The sequence below is a fragment of the Cebus imitator genome, unplaced genomic scaffold (genome assembly GCF_001604975.1).
Source record: "Cebus imitator isolate Cc_AM_T3 unplaced genomic scaffold, Cebus_imitator-1.0 Scaffold650, whole genome shotgun sequence".
Classification (NCBI taxonomy): Eukaryota; Metazoa; Chordata; class Mammalia; order Primates; family Cebidae; genus Cebus; species Cebus imitator.
This window is the reverse complement of record NW_016107965.1, coordinates 399,730-403,837: the sequence shown is the minus strand read 5'-3', so window position 1 is coordinate 403,837 and position 4,108 is coordinate 399,730. Positions and strand designations below refer to the sequence as shown.

At 47.4% G+C, this 4,108-nt stretch overlaps 1 protein-coding gene across 4 annotated transcripts in view; it reads right to left on the bottom strand.

Annotated features, from left to right (window-relative positions):
* PECAM1 (platelet and endothelial cell adhesion molecule 1) overlaps positions 1–4,108 on the bottom strand; it is an 84,509-nt gene that overhangs the window by 8,683 nt on the left and 71,718 nt on the right. The gene's annotated exons all lie outside the window — the stretch shown is intronic.

Sequence of the window (4,108 nt, the reverse complement as noted above, 5' to 3'; positions counted from 1 at the left end):
AAAAAAAAAATTAGTAGCACATGTTTTTTTAAGAAAAAAAAGAAAAGTATGGGAAAGTAGGAAGTAGCAGATAAAAATGACCTCTGGCCTCATTCTCCAAACCCTGTTGATGGTTTTTTTTCCTAGTCATTTTCCACTATGATTAGGCTTTTTTGGGGGGTGGGGCAGGGGGAACAGTTATAATTACACAGTATATGCCATTTTATAACTTAACTTTTCACATAACATGACTTTATGCATTTTTTCTGATCACTTCTGAAGCATAATTGTCCAATTAGCTACTAAACAATTGTTAAATGGGTGTGCCACTATTGACTTCACTAATTCCTTACTTTAAAAATGTAAGTTCTTTCTAAGTTTTTGCTCTCAGTAGCAGCATCAGTGTCCTCTTTGAGAATAAAGCTATTTCTAGATTTCATACTATTTTGTCCATCCCATCCCAGGAGCGGGCTCAACAGAGCAGGAGGCAGAAACATTAACGCTCTTAGCAGGTCTGGGTAACTGAGGGCTAGAGCCACCACTTCCTTTCCCATTCCCCTCCGGAGTCTCCTCTCAACTGCCCAGGAGCGCACACCACCTCCTTCTTCTTTATTTCATTTTTTTTTTTTGTGAGATAGAGTCTAGCTCTGTTGCCTAGGCTGGAGTGCAGTAGCGCAATCTCAGCTCACTGCAACCTCCATCTCCTGGGTTCAGTCAATTCTCCTGTCTCAGCCTCCTGAGTAGCTGGGATTACAGGTGCCCACTACCACACCTGGCTAATTTTTGTATTTTTAGTAGAGACAGGGTTTTGCCATGCTGGCCAGGCTGGTCTCGAACTCCTGACCTGAGGTGATCCACCCACCTTGGCCTCCCAAAGTGCTAGGATTACAGGAATGAGCCACTGCACCCAGCCTCACACCACCTTCCTGCCAGACAACATGCTATGTCTGCCTGGCCCTGCCAGTCTGCAGTTGTGCAAATGGCCCCAACCAGACGTTAGCAGGAGGAGAGTGAGGATGGGTGAAAAAAGCCAATGAAAGCAGGAAGCGCTACATGGGCAGTGGGTGATCCCTGCCCGCATTCATTAGAGATGATGTTCCCCACGAAAGGCAAGAGAGGGATACGGCTGGCCCTTTTGGACAGGACCAGGCCCCCACTGAATGGTCAGTGGCCCATATGTTGGGACAGATCCCCTAACAGCTGACTATGGACATTGATATGAAGGCAGAGAAGTCATGGGGACCTCCCAGGCTGCCTGGAAGAGGTCCTAAGAGAAGATGTGGGCATTCGGGATGGTTGCTGTTCTCTTTTTTTTTTTTTTTTTTTTTGAGATGGAGTCTTGCCCTGTTGCCCAGGCTGGAGTGCAATGGCGCGATCTTGGCTCACTGCAACCTCCATCTCCCGGGTTCACACAATTCTCCTGCCTCGGCCTCCCGAGTAGCTGGCACCATGCTACCACATCCAGCTTTTTTTGTATCTTCAGTAGAGATAGGGTTTCATCATGTTGGCCAAGCTGGTCTTGAATTCCTGACCTCGTGGTCCATGTGCCTCAGCCTCCCAAAGTGCTGGGATTACAGGTGTGAGCCACCTCGCCCAGCTGGCTGCTGTTCTTGAAGGTGGTGAAGGGAATGGTGTGAGGCCACACGTCCTCAGTCTTATTGAGAAAAGCAGGGCAAGGGGACTCAGTGCAGACCCAGCCCCAAGCTCAAATACAGTCCCTCCAGGATCTCTGGCAGGCTCAGGACCCATCTGTCGTGGCGGGGGCCACAACCCTCTGTTTCTCTAATTTAGAAATATCCTGTTTCCCCAAGTCCACCTCACTCTAATACCTTGTCTTATCACAAGTCCACTGCGCCTCCCCGATAGATGGAACAGAGCCAGAAGTTCCTCAGGGGCCCTTTTTCTGTCCTGGCGGGGCCAGAGGCTGGCATCAACAGCCAAATGATGAATCAGCCCCAACGGTAATGTGGGGCCATTGTGTCCATTTCCACGCATTGTGCGAGGTTGGGGACAACACCCCCAATGCAAATCTAACCTGCCAGGACCCAAAAGAACCCCCTGATTCGTGGATCCTAGTCCCAAGGGCTCTGGAACCTCTTTCCCAACAGAAAAAGAACCTCAACTCTGCATTTCCTAAAGCAATTTGAAGACAAAAATGCTAAAAACTCAAATACTGATGGAACACTAACTCCATGCACACTTGCAGTCCTCGTTTCTTTTTGGTAATACAGCGATCACCACCAAAGTAGAATTTGAGGCAGCATCCATTTTCTCATGAGGGTACTTTTTTTTACCATCTTGCATGCTGAAGTAGGAAACGCCTCTCTAGGGGCAGGGTTGGCAGTGCCCTCTGGCCTCGCTGGCTATGGGCCTCGCAGGATGGGTGGGGACTGACCCTCAAATGCTCTTCTCTTCCTCCCATGGGAGACTTGGCACAGAGGCCTCCTTTTCTTCGGTTCTTTCTCAACCATTTCCTGTCACGGCTACCCTCAGCTCAGTCACTCCTGGTATGCTGGGTGGCAGGGGATTAAGTGAGGACCAGGGTTTCTGCCTCCTTAAGAAACACCCTGAAAGTTTGAATTCCAAGCAAATAGAAAGTAGAAGGTGGGCCGGGCGTGGTGGCTCAAGCCTGTAATCCCAGCACTTTGGGAGGCTGAGGTGGGCAAATCACTTGTGACCAGCAGTTCGAGACCAGCCTGGCCAATATGGCGAAACTCCGTCTCTACTAAAAATACAAAAATTAGCTGGGCATGGTGATGCATACCTTTAATCCCAGTGACCTGGAAGGCTAAGGCATGAGATCTTGCCACTGCACTCCAGCCTAGGTGACAGAGCAAGACTCAGTCTCAAAACAACACCAACAAAGTAGAAGATGGATCATCAAGTGAGCAGATTCCATGATGGGGAAGTGGGTCCCTCTGACTCAACACGCATGGCCGGTGCCCAGAGCAAGACTCAGCACCTATCCAGAGCCACAGTAATCAGGTGGGATGTGCCCCACGTCACCTCCCAAGACAGAGGGCAGGCAAGAGCTGGCATTGGAGAGGAAAACCAACAGCTCCCCTGTTGGAGTCGTCGCAGGAGGTGAATTCCTCCAGCTCGGGTTTCTCCACATTGGGCCTGTTTCTCCACATTGGGACATTTTGGGCTGGATGGTGTTTTGTGGTAGGGATGGGGCTGTCCTGTGCATTGTCGCATGTTTAGCGACATCCCTGGCCTCTATCCACAAGACGCAGTGGCATTCTCTTCTCTGTCCACCATGCTATAACAACCAAAAGTGTAGTACTTGGTGCCACTAAGCTGGACACTTAGACTTAAAATGGTAAATTTTGTGTGATACATGCTTTACCACAATTTTAAAAATAAAATTGTAAAAAGTAAAAAAAAAAAAAACCACCATAACCAAACCCAATTTCCTAATCTTTAGATTGACATTCCCAAGTTACTGCAAGGATTTGTAAAACAAAAACAAAATAAAATTGTTGTTGTAAGATGTGAATATAATAAATTAATATGAAGCTTTTTTTTGTTTGCTTTATTTTTTTACAAAGCCAATTGTAAAAAGTAAAAAAAAAAAAAAAAAAGTGGGCTGGGCACTGTAATCCCAGCACTGGCTGAGGCGGGCAGATTGCTTGAGCTCAGGAGTTTGAGACCAGCCTGCCCAATGTGATGAAACCCTGTCTCTACTCTAAAAATAATAATAAAAAAAAATTGCTGACTGCAGTGGTGCACGCCTGCAGTCCGAGCTGAGTCAGAGGGGCCCATTTTGGGAGGCAGAAGTTGTAGTGAGCCGAGATTGCACCACTGCACTCCAGCCTGGGTGACAGAGAGAGACCCTGTCTCAAAAAAGAAAAAAAAAAAAAAAAAAAAAAAGAAAGAAAACAAGTCTCAAAAAAGAAAAAAAAAAAAAAAGTGGAGGAAAAAAAAGCATAGTGTGGAATTCTACCGTATATCTCTAGGCCGTAGAGAGTCAACAGGGAGTTGGCCGGGCGCGGTGGCTCAAGCCTGTAATCCCAGCACTGTGGGAGGCTGAGGCGTGTGGATCACGAGGTCAAGAGATCAAGACCATCCTGGTCAACATGGTGAAACCCCATCTCTACTAAAAATACAAAAAATTAGCTGGGCATGG